Source organism: Schistocerca americana, chromosome 4 (genome assembly GCF_021461395.2).
Source record: "Schistocerca americana isolate TAMUIC-IGC-003095 chromosome 4, iqSchAmer2.1, whole genome shotgun sequence".
NCBI classification, from domain to species: domain Eukaryota; kingdom Metazoa; phylum Arthropoda; class Insecta; order Orthoptera; family Acrididae; genus Schistocerca; species Schistocerca americana.
Genome location: NC_060122.1, coordinates 93,198,991 through 93,218,569, shown reverse-complemented (window position 1 = coordinate 93,218,569; position 19,579 = coordinate 93,198,991).

Sequence of the window (19,579 nt, the reverse complement as noted above, 5' to 3'; positions counted from 1 at the left end):
AAGTAGAACCCTATTGTAATTATCAATAAATTAAATAAAATGAACCACATGAATAAAGCTGATGAAGAAAATAGAAGCGAATAGATATACATCTATGGGAATGGGTTGATATCGGAAGAGTGTATTAGAAATCTCTTTTCAGGTGACAGACCAAATACTGAGTTTTCTAGGGGCGATAATCTAATGGAGCATCCAGATATGAAAAAATAAATCGAGCAAGGCATACGAAACTCAAAACCAATAAAGCTATAGGAACTTATGAAAGAAGAAGGTATGAGAGTCTTACACAAACATTTTAAGAATATTTACGGTACACGTATTTATCTTGCCCAACAGGTACTATCAGTTTTCTTTCCATGGCCAAGAAAGAAAAATACACAAAAATTTGAATGTCATAGACTCATTAACCTCGTGAGCCATTCCTTGAAAATATATCTGAAAGTCATGTGTCAAAGATTTTACGGAAAATATGAGAATTTCGTCGGTATGATACTGTTCGGGTCTAGGAAAGGTTTAGATAGAAGAGAAGGAATAATTGCACTACAAGCTGTAGTGCAAAATAGCCATGCTCAAGAAATGACAGCAGGTCTTTGTTTTATTGGTTAGGAAGGTTTTATTGATAGAGTACATCATAAACTAATGGAAATCGTCTGCAAAATTGGTATAGATCATAAAGGCTTCCGCAATACAGAGAATTTGTATTGGAACCGGAGAACACATGTTAAGTTTGACAAGGAGGTAACCAACTTGGTTAACAGGCTTACCTGTAGAGGAGTCCGACGAAAACGCGTTCAATCACTTCTATTATTCAATTTAAACTCCTTCAGTGTTTACTTCGTGATTCAGAAAAGGCAAAAAAGTAGAAGGAGTCTTCATCAATAGTAATGACTATGCTTATCACACAGTATCGCTTGCTGATAATTTGAATGATCTTCAGCAACTTATCAACACAGTAGGAGACTACAGCACAAACTTAAGTCTGAATATCAAAGCCAAATACCGCATTTTATAATTGTCACACGACAGACCTACTCCTTTACGAATGCAAATCTACGATTCAGTGGTTCCTTAATACGAAGAGCAGATACGCTGAACCGGCTTAGAACGTGGCTCTGTAAAAATGGAGATCAGATATGGAGCTAAAGCGTCATATAGATAACACTCGTAAAACGCCCATAAAATTAAAATTCTTACAAATAAAGAGCTAGACCTAAACCTTAGAATTCGATTAGCAAGATGCTACATCTGGTCTGGACTTCTATACAGTTCTGAAGGATGGACACTAAACATCCCAAAGGGAAAGAAGATCGAGGCCTATGGAATGTTGATTTATCGCAGAATGCTTGAAACACCGTGTACACCAAGAATAATTAACGCTGCAGTACTGCGACGAACGCTTAAGATAGAAGGGAGAACCGATAGAGGTACTCAAAGTACCCTCCACCACACACCTTCAGATGGCTTGCGGAGTATGGATGTAGATGTAGATGTAGAAGATAACAAGAACTGCATACCAAGGACATATCAGACGCAACACCAAGTATTGTGCATTTTTAATAGAGGGGACGATCGACGATCAAAGACGAAAAGGGCACAGTAGAACAAAGCAATAGACAGGACCTCTAAGAGCAGTTGAACTATTAAATAAGGTGGTTCATAGAAAAAAAAAGTTCGTTTGATCGCCAACAGCCCTTAATTGATAGGCATATGAGCAGTTTCCATGTTAGACATTCCACTGACAAGGTGGTCTTGATTCTGGGGACGTCCATGTTCAAGTTTTAGTCCCACTGTTCAATGACAGTCTTGAAAAAGACGAAAAAATACAAATTACGACAGAGCAGTATACAGACAAAATTAAAAACTGGTTTTAATAAGCAGTACGTAAATCTATTAAACTGAAGAAAATTGAACTTTTACAATATACACTCCTGGAAATTGAAATAAGAACACCGTGAATTCATTGTCCCAGGAAGGGGAAACTTTATTGACACATTCCTGGGGTCAGATACATCACATGATCACACTGACAGAACCACAGGCTCATAGACACAGGCAACAGAGCATGCACAATGTCGGCACTAGTACAGTGTATATCCACCTTTCGCAGCAATGCAGGCTGCTATTCTTCCATGGAGACGATCGTAGAGATGCTGGATGTAGTCCTGTGGAACGGCTTGCCATGCCATTTCCACCTGGCACCTCAGTTGGACCAGCGTTCGTGCTGGACGTGCAGACCGCGTGAGACGACGCTTCATCCAGTCCCAAACATGCTCAATGGGGGACAGATCCGTAGATCTTGCTGGCCAGGGTAGTTGACTTACACCTTCTAGAGCACGTTGGGTGGCACGGGATACATGCGACGTGCATTGTCCTGTTGGAACAGCAAGTTCCCTTGCCGGTCTAGGAATGGTAGAACGATGGGTTCGATGACGGTTTGGATGTACCGTGCACTATTCAGTGTCCCCTCGACGATCACCAGTGGTGTATGGCCAGTGTAGGAGATCGCTCCCCACACCATGATGCCGGGTGTTGGCCCTGTGTGCCTCGGTCGTATGCAGTCCTGATTGTGGCGCTCACCTGCAAGGCGACAAACACGCATACGACCATCATTGGCACCAAGGCAGAAGCGACTCTCATCGCTGAAGACGACACGTCTCCATTCGTCCCTCCATTCACGCCTGTCGCGACACCACTGGAGGCGGGCTGCACGATGTTGGGGCGTGAGCGGAAGACGGCCTAACGGTGTGCGGGACCGAAGCCCAGCTTCATGGAGACGGTTGCGAATGGTCCTCGCCGATACCCCAGGAGCAACAGTGTCCCTAATTTGCTGGGAAGTGGCGGTGCGGTCCCCTACGGCACTGCGTAGGATCCTACGGTCTTGGCGTGCATCCGTGCGTCGCTGCGGTCCGGTCCCAGGTCGACGGGCACGTGCACCTTCCGCCGACCACTGGCGACAACATCGATGTACTGTGGAGACCTCACGCCCCACGTGTTGAGCAATTCGGCGGTACGTCCACCCGGCCTCCCGCATGCCCACTATACGCCCTCGCTCAAAGTCCGTCAACTGCACATACGGTTCACGTCCACGCTGTCGCGGCATGCTACCAGTGTTAAAGACTGCGATGGAGCTCCGTATGCCACGGCAAACTGGCTGACACTGACGGCGGCGGTGCACAAATGCTGCGCAGCTAGCGCCATTCGACGGCCAACACCGCGGTTTCTGGTGTGTCCGCTGTGCCGTGCGTGTGATCATTGCTTGTACAGCCCTCTCGCAGTGTCCGGAGCAAGTATGGTGGGTCTGACACACCGGTGTCAATGTGTTCTTTTTTCCATTTCCAGGAGTGTATTTTTTTAATTCAGTGTCTAAAATTTGAAAATACACTACTGGCCATTAAAATTGCTACACCAAGAAGAAATGCAGATCATAAACGGGTATTCATATATTATACTAGAACTGATATGTAATTACATTTTCACGCAATTTGGGTGCATAGATCCTGAGAAATCAGTACCCAGAACAACCACCTCTGGCCGTAATAACGGCCTTGATACTCATGGGCATTCAGTCAAACAGAGCTTGGATGGCGTGAACACGTACAGCTGCCCATGCAGTTTCAACACGATACCACACTTCATCAAGAGTATTGTGACGAGTCAGTTGCTCGGCCACCATTGACCAGACGTTTTCAGTTGGTGAGAGATCTGGAGAATGTGGTGGCCAGGGTAGCAGTCGAACATTTTCTGTATCCAGAAAGGCCCGTACAGGATCTGCAACATGCAGTCGTGCACTATCCTGCTGAAATGTGGGGTTTCCAGGGCCGAATGAAGGGTAGAGCCACGGGTCGTAACACATCTGAAATGTAAAGTCCACTGTTCAAAGTGCCGTCGATGCGAACAAGAGGTGACCGAGACGTGTAACCAATAGCACCCCATACCATTACGCCGGGTGATACGCCAGTATGGCGATGACGAATACACGCTTCCAATGTGCGTTCAACGCGATGTCGCCAAACACGGATGCGACCATCATGATGCTGTAAACAGAACCTGGATTCATCCGAAAAAATGACGTTTTGCCATTCGTGCACCCAGGTCTGTCGCTGAGTACACCATCGCAGGCGCTCCTGTCTGTAATGCAGCGTCAAGGGTAACCGCAGCCATGGTCTCCGAGCTGTTAGTCCATGCTGCTGCAAACGGAGTCGAACTATTTGTGCAGATGGTTGTTGTCTTGCATACGTCCCCATCTGTTGACTCAGGGATCGAGACGTGGCTGCACGATCCGTTACAGCCATGAGGATAACATGCCTGTCATCTTGACTGCTAGTGATATGAGGCGGTTGGTATCCAGCACGGAAATACGTATTACCTTACTGAACCCACCGATTCCATATTCTGCTAACAGTCATTGGATCTCGACCAACGCGAGCAGCAATGTCGCGATACGATAAACCGCAATCGCGATACGCTACAATCCGACCTTTATCAAAATCGGAAACGTGATTGTACGCATTTCTCCTCCTTACACGAGGTATCACAACAACGTTTTACCAGGCAACGCCGGTCAACTGCTGTTTGCGTATGAGAAATCGGTTGGAAACTTTCCTCATGTCAGCACGTTGTAGGTGTCGCCACCGGCGCGAGCCTTGTGTGAATGCTCTGAAAAGCTAATCATTTGCATATCACAGCATTTTCTTCCTGTCGGTTAAATTTCGCGTCTGTAGCACGTCATCTTCGTGGTGTAGCAATTTCAATGGGCAGTAGTGTAACTTTTACAGTGTATGTTTTTAATTCCTGTCTAAAATTTGAAAATAACATTAATTACTTTTCTGCTTTTTCATTAGGTGAAAATATAAGAATGTGGAAAAAAGGCTATTGAATGACAAATTTTCATTAAGTTATCAAGTACACTGCGTTACATTTTTGAGAATGACCTGCTTGGATCAAGTGGATCACCGTAGCAGACAAAGAGCTGTGGGAATATGTTCACGCCGACCGGAGTGGCCGAGTGATTCTAGGCGCTACAGTTTGGAACCGCGCGACCGCTACGGTCGCAGGTTCGAATCATGCCTCGGGCATTGCTGTGTGTGATGTCCTTAGGTTAGTTAGGTTTAAGTAGTTCTAAGTTCTAGGTGACTGATGATGTCAGAAGTTAAGTGCCATAGTGCTCAGAGCTATTTGAAACATTTGAACCAATGTGTTCACAACGATTCATCAAGTAATCAGATTATTATAAAGTCTATACAGCCAGCACCATCTGCTGGTGTAAAGTGGTACTATCACCACAATTCGTCAAGCCTCGGTGGCTCTGTAAACGAGAAAAGAGAGAAACTTTGCGTCCACCTTCGGAATATACTGTAAACATTCATTACACATGTGTGTTATCCAGGAGACCTATCTCTAGGTCTGACCCAGAGCACAGTGTGTTGGGTGCTCTACAATGGTAACAGTTTACCGACGCCGATACGTACATCGCCCACGGTTACGTAATGAGTGCGCAGCATTAGGGGAGCAGGTGTGTTGGCGCAGTACTGCCGCGTGAGTTTTTCCGTCTTGCCCTCCTTTCTCCTTTTTCTCCAGGCTTCTCGTTTTGGGAGTGCAACGAATGAAGTTGCGGAAGCTGTTACTTCTTTCCAGGGGTCTCGAAGAACAATCGTGGCCGCCCGCGCTGCGCACCGCATCTGCGGCCCAACTTTAAACGAAGGCAGTTACGGCCAGCCAGTGCCCGCAGCGTGCGCGCCCTTCTGGCTCACCAGAAGACTCACGGGGCACACGGCGACGCCTGTGGCTTTCCTCTCGTGGCGGCAACTGCCGGCCGCCTTAAAGGCCACCGCACGCACCAACCACGTGAAACGCTTTGCGTTTGCATACTTTCGAAACGCGAAGAGAGTCTACAGGTGAAGGTCCTGCTGAATATTAAAGCACACGCAACTCCCGTAACCTCATTTAAATGATGGAAACATTGAAAACAGCATTCAGGCACCAAAGAGTGTAGACGTAACTCTAGGACAGTTGCAAAACAGCTACATGGAAGAAATTTTCTGTGGAGATACGTTTAAAATACAGTAGTGTGTGGAAGTGATCATCGGCTGAGGCTAAACCGGAAAAGAAGAGAACACAAGTGTTTGAGATATGGTACCTGTATAAGGATATTGAAAATTAGGTGAACATATAAGATAAAAAATGACAGGTTCTCTACAGAATTGTCGAGGAAGCGGATAACTGAAAAACACTGACAAGAGGCACGGACAGAATGACAGGACATGTGTTACGACACCATGAAATAAGTTCCTTGGTGCTGGAGGGTGCTGCAAAATGCTGTTGAGGGTAAAATCTGCAGGGAAAGATAATAAATAATTAAAGACATCGGTTATAATTGCTACTCTGAGCTGTATATTTTGGTAAACAGGACGAAGTTGTGGTGGGCCGCAGAAAATCAGTCAGAAGATTGACGGTCACAATCGCCCTCCCAAAGGACCAAAACAAAAGAAATTCAAAAAATATCCAAGGATATCTACTGAATTATTTGATATCAGAAGCCATTAATTTAAAGTAAATTGTTATAGTTTCTTTGTATATGACACAGATTCGTTACAATTAAAAAAAGAAAAATTGCTGTTTGAATTATGTAACGTCTAGAGAAACACATAGCGAACATTACAACAGAAAACGTGTGAAAAATTACAACACAAAATATGTGAAAAATTGACAGGTGACATATCTTGTGACCGAATTATATTAAAGCAATTCCAAAGACTATATCGGAGCTCTGTTTGAAAGGCGTTCAAAATGAAACCAACTTGTCGGTTTCAGTGCACTGATGATTCTTTTGTTACGTACACTCCTGGAGAAAAAGAAATCTCAGGATTTCAAAGTTTTGGGACTGGAATTAGTTTTGATATCAAGTTCATACAGGAAAAAGAGAAACAAGGCTACATCACATATTTGAATGTAGAGGTGCTTATAAACCACAAAGGAAGTTTAGAGCACGAAGCCTACAGGAAAGCCCACTCACATGGAAAGATTTGTTCACAAAAATTTTACTCATCGTCCCAAACAGCATAGAGGAGTGATCGAAATATTGGTGGAAGGGACTAAATGAAGTGTTGGCAGAAGAGCCAACACCGTGTTGCTAGAGGAGGCCGAAATGCACGCGTTTAATTACACGCAGACTGGCGTGAGGTCTGGAACAAGGTAAAGTAATTATCCTATAAAGAAAAGAACGTAGTTCTTGGAACACTTAACTTTAATCCACAATTGTCGAACATCGCTCTTGATTGTACATGCTTCATAAGATAAATATCAAATGCTATGGCGCCTTGCTAGGTCGTAGCAAATGACGTAGCTGAAGGCTATGCTAACTATCGTCTCGGCAAATGAGAGCGTATTTGTTAGTGAACCATTGCTATGAACGTCGGCTGTACAACTGGGGCGAGTGCTAGTAGTCTCTCTAGACCTGCCGTGTGGCGGCGCTCGGTCTGCAATCACTGACAGTGGCGACACGCGGGTCCGACGTATACTAACGGACCGCGGCCGATTTAAAAGCTACCACCTAGCAAGTGTGGTGTCTGGCGGTGGCACCACACTAAAAACACCTGCGAATCACACTGCTTGCAGCAAGAGCTCGATCATTTAAGAATTCTTGCAGAAGAAATGGCTACTCTGCCAAAGATGTAAAGGAGGCGCTACAACCTAGAAGATTTGGTGGTTCGAGTGAAGGAGAACTAACTGAAGGGAAAGTTTTTCTCCCGTTCATATCAGCAGATAACTAAAAATACAGCGTACTGACAGTGTCTAAACCACATTGATGCATCTTGCAACTCTGTAATTCAGCAGCGGCTTTGTCCCGTAATGCAACGGGAACAGTTCCGGCCTGGCAAAATTTCGGCTTAGCATTGCCTTTGATAATAATATGTGGAACAAGATTGTTAGCCTTGCCTAAACCTTCAGAATAAGAGTTTAGGGAAGCAAGGTAGCTACACTGTCTTTTGCACTGCAGGCAGTCACTGACAACACATTATCCTGAATTTGAAAGCCAAACAAATCAAACGAATCAAGGCCAAATATGTCTCACAATCGTGTGACTGTAGCACAGTGAAAGTCACATTTCGTGTATGCGAGTGATACATGACTGGATAAGTAGATATTCTGAGAACGGGAATGTCTTGTCCATTATAAGCCATCAGGTATGTGCTAGTTTTAGACAGGCATGGGGAGTCTAACAGTTCATAGTGTTATGATTCAGCAGTGTAACAAAGGCACCCATGTCCAACTCTGATTTCACACATTTTCCATTAATATGCAAATGAACAAAAAGTTGGTTGGACTGGCATAGCACTGAAGAAACCATTCTCTTGCTAGTTTTGCTAATGCCTGCAGCATGCTTTGAAAACACTGTACTGATTACATGAGCTTTGTGACGAGAGTTATGTGAGTCGGCAGAATTATTACGTTTGTTCCGTTGCAAACATATGGATTCTATGTGACCTTTCTTGCCACATGTGTAATGCTGTGCTTCTCTGGATGGACAGTCTTGGCGTTTGTGCCGTGAATAGCACTGAGGGCATGACTTAATTCTGTTCGCCTGTGTAGATGACTGTTTATGAAGCGTGGTACACTCAAGGGACGAGTCAACGTGACAAATTGGTAGCTGCTCAAATTTATCAACCGCTACAGCACCTGAATCATACTGATCAGGAATTTGCACTACATGCTGGAATGATGGATCTGACTGTTTCAGAATCTGTTCTCTACATTGGATATCAGTGACATTGTACGTGATCGCATTACATACCATGAAATCTGAGTATAAAGCACCACAAGCACATTTCAGTTTGCATTCCTCGTCATACCCTGCAAACCTGTTACCCACTCACAATAAGTTTGTTCTAACCGTTTATTGCGACGAAAGAATTGGTGCCTAGCTACCACTACATTTTCACTTGGTCATAATAGTTAGTTACTGAATCTACAACCTGGTCATGGAAAAGTTCATTCGGAATGGCGTTAGGGAACAATTTCTGAATGAGCCGAAAGGCTGGACTTCCCAACGTTGACAAAAAGTAATGTAAGTTCACAGTACCCTGTACATCGTGAGCAATTATGTGGGCTTCATACCGTTGCAACCACTCGAGACATTCCTCATCTTTTTCGTTAAACTGACGAAAAGGCGGCATAGAATTAGGAGCTTCAGGTATTGCTTGTTGCTCTGCTGGGCGCGCAAATTTTGCCACTAACTGCTGTTCCGTGTTTCGCAGGGTGGAGATTCGCTGCATCTGAAACTGAAACACCTGTGTTAGCTGCGTTGCATCTATCACTTGAAGCTGAGGTTCCCGTGCAGGGTGTGGGAGAGGTGGGTTGCTCATTGTGGAATAGGCAAATGAAATAAACAGACAATGCAAGCAATAAAAATAAGCACAGAAGCAAAGAAAATTTCAGCAATGCCCACCTGTAAACACTGAATAGAGACACTGTTAAAACATGTAAACACATCCATGCAAAGAAAAAGTAGAATTACATCGCCAGAGAAACAGAAAATCCCACGACAAAAGAAAACTGTGTCCGAGTTGGTTCTTCTTACTCATCACCAAATGTTAAATCCAGCCTAGTCATCAAATACGTTGAGTCTAGGAATCCTATATACTTGCTTCAAAATGGTTCAAATGGCTCTCAGCACATGGGACTTAACATCTGAGGTCATAAGTCCTCTAGAACTTAGAACTACTTAAACCTAACTAACCTAAGGACATCACACACATCGATGCCCGAGGCAATATTCGAACCTGCGACTGTAGCGGTCGCCAGGTTCTAGACAGCAGCGCCTAGAACCGCTCGGTCACACTGGCATACTAGCTTCGCTATACAAACAGTTCAAACAAATCTTGTTAATGAGTTTTATTACAAAATGAAAACAGACAATACTTAACTTTGACTATTACACAGAAGAGTCACGAGCGAAGGGCCACATACAAAATAAGCAATCGCCTTCATTATAAACAATCGTAAGTCGCTGCTATACAAGACACTAGTCTTGAAGCTACCATTCAACTGGCCCGTCATCAGTCGGGCTCGACGCCTACGTCCTGTTCACATAGGGGCCGCTGCTGTCGTATTGTCGTCCTGGAGACGAGTCGGTCAGTACGCGATTGGCTGATGTCTTCTCACAGCCCTCTCTTTTCTGTCGATCACAACCGGCGTGCCGGCGCTTGATTTTATGCCATAACAGCGGGCTACAACTCTCCACACCAGAGGTTATGCCCGTTGTTATGTGGAACTGTGCCTCTCATTTCCCTTTTTATGTGACCTATGAAATCAATGGCGCTCGCATTCCAATTCACCATTGTCCTGAGAGTTATTTTCATTTAAAACTAGAGATAGATAGTCACATGCCCAATAGCAGAATGAGCTATATACAGTACTCTGTGTGTTTCATAATTATGCAAACAGAAGAGATGGTCACTAACAGACACATTTACTGTCAAGTTATTGGAGTCTGCCACAAACGTCTGCGACAAAATATGATAAAAGAAGAAGAAATATGTAAGGAATTTGTAGCCGGAGATGCAATGACCAACTATACATAAGTGAAGCCGGAAAGTGTTTGGCAGGCAGCAATATCTGAGGTGATCTATAAGACAGTTGTTATATGCATTTGTCTTTCAATGTGCATTTTATTTCTTTGATTGTTCTATCTTGATTATTACTTTTACGTATTTGCATCTTTAAAATTATCTCAAACATTTTAAAACAAAATAATCTGCTACTGTTGACCCTTTCTTACACTGTCCATTTGAACAGTTGTTATTGGATCTTTATTTAATGTTCTGTTTTTATTAATGTAAGTATTACACTTTGCAATACCATAACTGTCCAAGGAGATTATGTGGCTTGGTCCATGTGATACAAGGGAATCGATGCCATTTTTGCCACTTCATGACACAAGTGTGAGAACATTATCGTTTGTCTCACCTTCTACGAATTTATGACCGATGTGGGAATAATATTCTGTGTCACACTTTGTAATAAATTATAACGCTCGCTATCATAAATCCTTTTGGCCATTCACTGCATTTGCTGTGAAAATTTACAGTAACATAATTAACAAAGTAAAAAATGGCTCTGAGCACTATGGGACTTAACGTCTGGGGTCATCAGCCCCCTAGAACTTAGAACTACTTAAACCTAACTAACCTAAGGACATCACACACATCCATGCCCGAGGCAGGATTCGAACTTGCGACCGTAGCGGTTTCGTGGTTCCAGACTGAAGCGCCTAGAACAACTCGGCCATACCGGCTGGCATTAACAAAGTACATGTGAGTCTTTTTACCAGCAACATGTATGTTCGATGTGTTTCCCGGCATTAAAAAATCGATCAATACTGTGGGGATAGTTCGGAAACAACACCACTGGGACTTTTCGTAAATATTTGAGATGTCTTATTCTCAGCTTCATGTCAAAAATACTCGCTGTAGGATTCCATCATAATTGCAGCTGAACTAGTTTGTTTGCTACACTGTTTCAGGGAAAGATATAAGACGCTGACAGTATGGGAAATCTATGAGTTTCTCAAAAATAGTAACTTTTGACGACTCTCTGAGTAAAACTATGTAGTGTGGTTGGGTTAACTAACCTGCAAATACAATTCAGTTCAGACTGATCCTTAGCCCACGGCATTATTGTAATAATGAAGAGACGAAGAGAAATATAGCGTGAGAATCATATACATGAGGAAGACAAATTAGGTAAAACAGTGAATTATTAAAATGAATTTAGTGTCAGTAATAATAATAAAATAGGTGCAAAAACACAAAATTAATACGGGTAAAAAGATATCTATAAAGTGTAACATTTTTAAAACCTCTCAAGCAGTAAAACTTACAATGACGATAAAACATTAGACAGATCCAAAAACAACTTAAAAGACATGGAATAAAAATGATAGCGCCACATTCACAATAAAAGATATTGGTGGGTTCGAATAGTGGGTACCATAATATCATATTAAGACTTGTTTCTGCAAACTATTTGATCGTTCAAAAAAATACATTTCCCTGTACAGAAGTGTTTCAGAATTTCAGTTTCCTCTAAAAGATTTAGCCTTTTATGGAGCACACGTAAACTGCTCAACGACGACGAACGGTGCCCACTAGATTTTAAGTGCTCTGCAAAGGCCTAATTCTGTTTAATTTGTCCATACTTGTCATCAAATGTTCACCAAATATTGATCGAAACTTCTTACCTCCGTAGTGTAAACACCGGATTTAGCGTACCGATGCTGTACTTCGTTTGTCGACGAAAAGGCGACGCCCACAGCGTGTTTTCTAAATACAAACATCAAAAAGGTTTTGCGTCACCTCAGTTCCGAGAGTACCAGAACCTGTACAGAAAATTGGAATAGCGATCCACATAAACATCACTTCCGCCCTTTTCATTGCTCATGCAAACCACACATTGCATGTTGTACCACCAAACAGCGAGACCTTCAGAGTTGGAGGCCCAGATTGCTGTACACACCGGCACCTCTAATACCCAGTAGCACGTCCTCTTACAGTGATGCTTACCTGCATTCGTCGTGGCATACTATCCACAAGTTCATCAAGGCACTGTTGGCACAGATTGTCCCACTCCTCAACCCTGATTCGGCGTGGGTCCCTCAGAATGGTTGGTGGGTCACGTCGTCCATAAACAGCCCTCTTCAAGCTAATCCAGGCATGTTCCATAGGGTTCATATCTGCAGAACATGCTGGCCACTCTAGTCGAGCGACGTCGTTATGCTGAAGGAAGTTATTCACAAGATGTGCACGATGGGGGCGTTAATTGTCGTCTATGAAGACGAATGCCTCACCAATATGCTGCCAATGTGGTTGCACTGTTGGTCGGAGGATGGCATTTACGTATCGTACAGCCGTTACGGCGCCTTCCATGACCACCAGCGACGTACGTCGGCGCCACATAATGCTACCCCAAAACAGCAGGGAACCTCCATCCTCCTGCACTCACTGGACAGTGTGTCTAAGGCGTTCAGCTTGACCGCGTTTCCTCCAAACACGTCTCCGACGATTGTCTGGTTCAAGGCATATGCGACACTCATAGGTGAAGAGAACTTGATGCCAATCCTGAGCGGTCCATTCGGCATGTTGCTGGGCCCATCTGGACAGCGCTGTATGGTGTCGTGATTGCGAAGATGGACCTCGGCATGGACGTCTGGAGTGAAGTTGCGCATCATGCAGCCTATTTAGCACAGTTTGAGTCGTAACACGACGTCCTGTGGCTGCACGAAAAGTGTTATTCAACGTGGTGGCGTTGCTGTCAAGGTTCCTCCGACCATAATCAGTAGGTAGCGGCCATCCACTGCAGTAGTAGCCCTTGGGCGGTTTGGGCGAGGCGTGTAATCGACAGTTCCTGTCTCTACATCTCCTCCATGTCCGAACAACATCGCTTTGGTTCACTCCGAGAGGCCAGGACGCTTTCCTTGCTGAAAGCCCTACCTGGCCCGAAGTAACCATGCGGACGCGATCGAACCGCGGTATTGACCGTCTAGGCATGGTTGAACTACAGACAACATGTGCCGTGTACCTCCTTCCTGGTGGAATGACTGAAACTGATCGGCTGTCGGACCCCCTCCGTCTAATAGGAACTGCTCATGCATGGTTGTTTAAATCTTTGGGCGGGTTTAGTGACATCTCTGAACAGTTCAAATGGTTCAAGTGGCTCTAAGCGCTGTGGGACTTAACATCTGAGATCACCAGTCCCCTAGTCTTAGAACTACTTAAACCTAACTAACCTAAGGACACCACACACATCCATGAGCGAGGCAGGATTCGAACCTGCGACCGCGGTAGCTGCCTGGTTCCGGACTGGAGCTCCTAGAACCGCTGGGCCACAATGGCCAGCTCTCTGAACAGTCAAAGGGACTGTGTCTGATACAATATCCACAATCAACGTCTATCTTCAGGAATTCTGGAAACTAGGGTGATGCAAAACTTTTTTGATGTGTGAAGATTTGCAAGGCCATACGATAAGGTGCCTACAAAAGGGATTTTAAGAATGCTAGTATTTTTGTGTAACAGACCTAATGAAAGCTTACATTCCTCAGCGTTGCTTTTTCGTTAATCTGTACGATTTGTTGATTTTTCTTGGTTTGTCATAGTTTCCTTGTCCAGCAGGGACTGTAGTTATACGTGGCGTTGTATTCCTTGTTCCAGACCCCCTAATGCTTTTATTCACCCCATGACGATAGGACGATGGTTCTTGTGAAATTTTATCTTCGTGCCATACATGGTCATTATTGGAGAATGTTGGTTTCTCACGTTAGTTTTTATGTAAGTTCACGTTACGGTTAATTGTAGAGATGACTGAACAGCCTGGAACTTTGCCTCTTTTATTTTTTATATTAACTCCGTGTCCCATTTTAATCTTCAAATGCCTCACTATTGTCAGTTTTCACCCCTGGGCCAACCTGATGGTGCCACAGAGGGGCGAAATGCGTCATTTCCTGTAAATAAAAAACATTTTTCAATCGAGGCTTTCTTGGTTCAAGAAATTCATAAACGGTTGCTGTGCCAGGCGCCCAATTCGGAACTGAACCAATTTTCAATTGTAATCATCATTTTGGATGCAAATTAAATGTGTGTGAGTGGAAACGAGGAACATGATATCCCCTCTGTAACAGAGTTAACCGTACTTGTTATGTACATAAACGTTAAAGTAGGTAGGTTACTATAAGTTATTTTCATTGATGATGGTTGTCAAAAGATCTCATATCACTGGTCCAATGCTGAAACTAGCATTTATTTTGCGCTTTATATTTAAAGGCCGTAAGTATTGCAGTAGAATATAAATAAGAAAAGACCCGAACGAGACTCGAACCAGTGGTCACCAGTCCTGAGAGCTACCAATAGTACCACGCGGGCCGTCGAAAACTGTCCTACGTTTAATGGATTAATGTCACTCTGAGAACTTCAGAATCGACTTCCTTCACAACAGACAGGGGGAACTTACATTGTATGACTATCCGATTGCTGAACAATCACTGAAAGGAGATACTTTCATAAAATACCTAGCCGAATGGGTATGAAGATCTGAAGTGGAACAACCACGCAGATGCCAAACTCATATTTATTGGAACAACCCTCAGGAAATGTAATCCAATAATGAAGGAGGTAGGTTACAAAATACTCGTTCAACAAGTACTTGAATGTTGCTTGTCACTCTTGGATCTGCACCACACCAGATTGACAGAGGAAACAGAGGATATCAAGAGAAGAGCAGCACATTTAGTTAGAGAACACCATGAGATTAGAGCTTACACGGAGTCTCACCAGAAACTGTTCTTCCTGCGAATACCCTCCGCCACACACTGTAAGATGGCTTGCGGAGTATACACGCACATGTAATGTAGATTGAAGAGTCTCATCGATCCTTTGAGTGATTGATGTTAGTGTCCTGGGAAACACATACCATAAATACACTGAAGCGCCAAAGAAGCTGGTATAGGCATGCGTATTCCAATACAGAGATACGTGAACAGGCAGAATACGATGCTGCGGTCGGCAACGCCTATGCAAGACAACAAGTGTCTGGCGCAGTTATTAGATCGGCTACTGCTGCTACAAAGGCGGGTTATCAAAAGTTTGAATGTGGTGTTATACCCGGCGCATGAGCGATGGTACACAGCATCTCCGAGGTAGAGATGAAGTGTGGATCTTCCAGTATGGCCATTTCACTTGTGTACCGTGAATATCAGGAATCCAGTAAAACATCAAATCTCCGACAGCCGCGGCCGGAAAAATATCCTGCAAGAAAGAGGCTAACGACGACTGAAGAGACTCGTTCAACGTGACAGAAGTGCAACCGTTCCGTAAACTGCCGCAGATTTCAATGCTGGGCCATCAACAAGTGTCAGCATTCGAACCATTCAACGAAACATCATCGATACGGCCTTCGGAGCCGAAGGCCCACTCGTGAACTCTTTATGACTGCACGATGCAAAGCTTTACGAATCGACTGGACCCATCAACACCGAAATGACGGGAAACATGTTGCCCTGTCGGACGACTATCGTTTCAAATTATATCAAGCGGATGGACGTGTACGGGTATGGAGACAATCTCATGAATCGCTGGACCCTGCATGTCAGCATGGGACTGTTGAAGTTGGTGGAGGCTCTGTAATGGTGTGGTGTGTGTGCAGTTGGAGTGATAAGGGATCCCTGATACGTCTAGATACGGCACTGACAAGTACGTAAGCATCCTGTCTGATCACCTGCATCCATTCATGTCCAATATACATGCCGACGGACGTGCGCATTTCCAGCTGGACAATGGACACGCCCAAATGTCCAGAATTGCTACAGAATGACTCCAGGAACACTCTTCTGAGTTTAAACACTTCCGCTGGCCACCAATCTCCCCAGACATAAACATTATTGAGCATATCTGGAATGCCTTGCAACGTGCTGTTCAGAAGAGATCCCCATCCCCTCACACTCTTACGGACAGCCCTGCAGTATTAATGGTGTCAAAAGGAACAAAACACGATGTTCTGTTGAGACTTGCTCATGAAATTCTGCCCCTCAGTGCCCTGCTGTTTATCCCGTATAGTACGAGGTAAGCTTTCTCGGGATTTGGCAAAGTATATTGGAGACCTATTATTGACCTCTGTGGTTGGATGACCTTCCTGACACTGAGGTAGGCAAGGTAATTTAAGGGAGGGAAGTCCTGTGCGACATCTGTCTGTCAATCGTGTAAACTTGGTTTTGTGTGTGGTCATATTTTAACTCTTTGTGTATCATATTCTCTGCGATGAAATGTGGGAACCGAGGCAGCATTTGCCGAATCGAACTTGTGAAGAAGTAGCCTGAAAACTACACACAAGATGACCGGTGTACCTGTCCAAGGTCGCTCATACCCCGCGAGGATGTCCATTTTAACTAAAGACATTGAAATATCTCGAAAACTGCATATCGAAACGTAAAAAGTTATAATCCAGTTTCTTTGTCTCGGAGTGGGACATCCAATGATACCACACTCGACCCCCCACCCAACCCTGTGCGTGGGTTGCGGGAGGCAACTTTGAAGTTTTCAATGGGAACCTCCATTTTTTATTGCAGATTACGATTCCATGGCAAAATCTACATACTTTTTCTGTGAAGCACCTTCTTCGTTTCACCGCAGATGGTGCTGTAATAGGAAGAACAGAAACGCGAGCGCAATCGTAATTTGCGACACGCTGCTCACCCACCCTGGAATGCCCAATGGCTCAAAGAACCCACCTCCATGCTGCGAGTGTAGGACGGACCAATATTTCGTAACTTCTGGCTGGAAAACTCCATTCGCAACGTTGTATTCCTCCGACATATCGGACGACGTGCCACCGTGACCATGTAGCGAACTATGACGTATCACGAAGTATCACACTGCGACCGGAGCTCACTATCATGCAGACTTAGAACAGATAGCTAGCTGCTCTAAACATTACGATACTTGCACAGTGTTTATTGCCTGCGCACCTACCTATCATTTGGAGAACGGACATGCAAGTGGACGATGAATGTTGCAACCATAGAAGAAAACATTGAAATGAACCTGAGTTACGGAGAATGTAGCAGAAATGTTGAGACTGCTGTTGCCTTCAATGCCGAGCGTTTTCCAGAGAAAGCTAGCTTACGTTCGTTCTTTTACAAGGTTGTGAACACCTTTATGTCTGATGGCAGCGTACAGACTGGCAAAAGGAAACTTTTTGCAGGAGAATCTAATGCTATAGCTGTTCTAGCGCTAGTGCACCACGACCAAAGGGTAAGCGCCCGACAATTACACCGCGATTCCGGCATGTCAGTTTGTAGTATTATCACAATACTGCAATCGTCATAAGCATCATCCATATCACGTGTCCCTGAATCAAGAACTTCCATAATTCGTTAGTGTTTTGTGAACGGGTATGCCAACAAATGTAAACGACCCCCACGTTATTTGCCGAGATACTATTTCCCAATGAACCTACATTCACAAACTATCATAGCGTAAAACGGCATAACATGGATTACTGGAGTGTGGACAGTCCCCACTGGTTACAGAAAGTCGATCATCAATGCCCTTGGTCGGATAACGTATGGTGTGGCATAATGGGAACAAACTCATTGGTCTGTATTTTATCGACGTCACATTGAATGTACGCAAATATCTAGAGTTTTTGGAGCAGGATCTATCGGGACTACTGCAGGATGTTGCCCTGGACGTTCGACAACGTATGTGGTTTCAGCATGACGTTTGCCCAGCCCATTACGCAATTGAAGCCGCGAGTTATTAGACCGTGTTTACACTGGCCAATGGATCCACAGACGTGGCTCTATTAATTCGCCTGCTAGGTCGCCGGATTTGACGTAGCCGGATTTCTTTCTGTGAGTATATTTACAAGATAAGGTGTACCACAAAGTGTCAACAGATCATGAAGACATGATAGATCGCCTTAGAAACGCCCGTTCTGACATTCCCGTAGCTATGTTTCTGTCCAGTGTACGGTCATTTGAAAAGCGGATCACTAAGTGTATTGAAGTTAGCGATACTGCGTTTGAACAGTTACTCTAATTTGAAAAGTAGAGTAATGTTGTGTCTAGACAAGACAGCCTAGACACATTGAGAGGAAGCCGAAAGGCACGCGCTAAGCCAAAGCAGGGTGCGTGAGGTCTGAAACAGGATACGTTATGAATGCTATAAAGAAAAGTACGTAGCTTCTGGAATACTTAACTTTAATCCATCCGTTTGGTACATCTGGAGATTGTGGCGATACAAGTGAGACTCTGTAGATACATGCAGTGTTACTAATGGCGCCTTGCTAGGTCGTAGCCATTGACTTAGCTGAAGGCTATTCTAACTATCTGCTCTGCAAAGGAGCGAGGCTTCGTCAGTGTAGTCGTTAGCTACGTCGTCCGTACAACTGGGGCGAGTGCTAGTCCGTATCTCGAGACCTGCCTTGTGGTGGCTCTCGGTCTGCGATCACACAGTGGCGACACGCGGGTCCGACATGTACTAATGGACCGCGGCCGATTTAAAACTACCACCTAGCAAGTGTGGTGTCTGGCGGTGACACCACAAGTAACGTTCAACCTCGAGCCACAGCCACAGTGGCGAGTCGAATAGTCCCCTGTTCGATATGTTGGAGAAATACGGCGTTGCGAAAGTGGTTTCCAAATAGTAGGTATGAAATACTGTCCTATCCTACCCTCGCAGCGTGAAGGTGAGGTCCCACAAGTCATTGGATTTTCCAGGACCACTGAGTAGCATGTCGCAAATCACGATTGTGTACCCATTTACATTCCTCCGATTATAGCGCCATCTGTGGCGAAACGAAGAAGTTGCTTCGGACAAAACGTGTGTAGATCTTGTCGTACAATCGTAATCTTCAATAAAAAAACTGAGGTTCCCATTGAATATTTCAAAATGGCCCCCCGCCACACACCAACGCGTTGGGGCAGGGGGTCGCGTGTGGTATCATTGGATGTCCCCGTACCATACAAACAAATTGGGATTATAACTTTTTTTATCCGATTTGTAGTTTTCGAGGTGTTTCAGTTTCTTCAGTT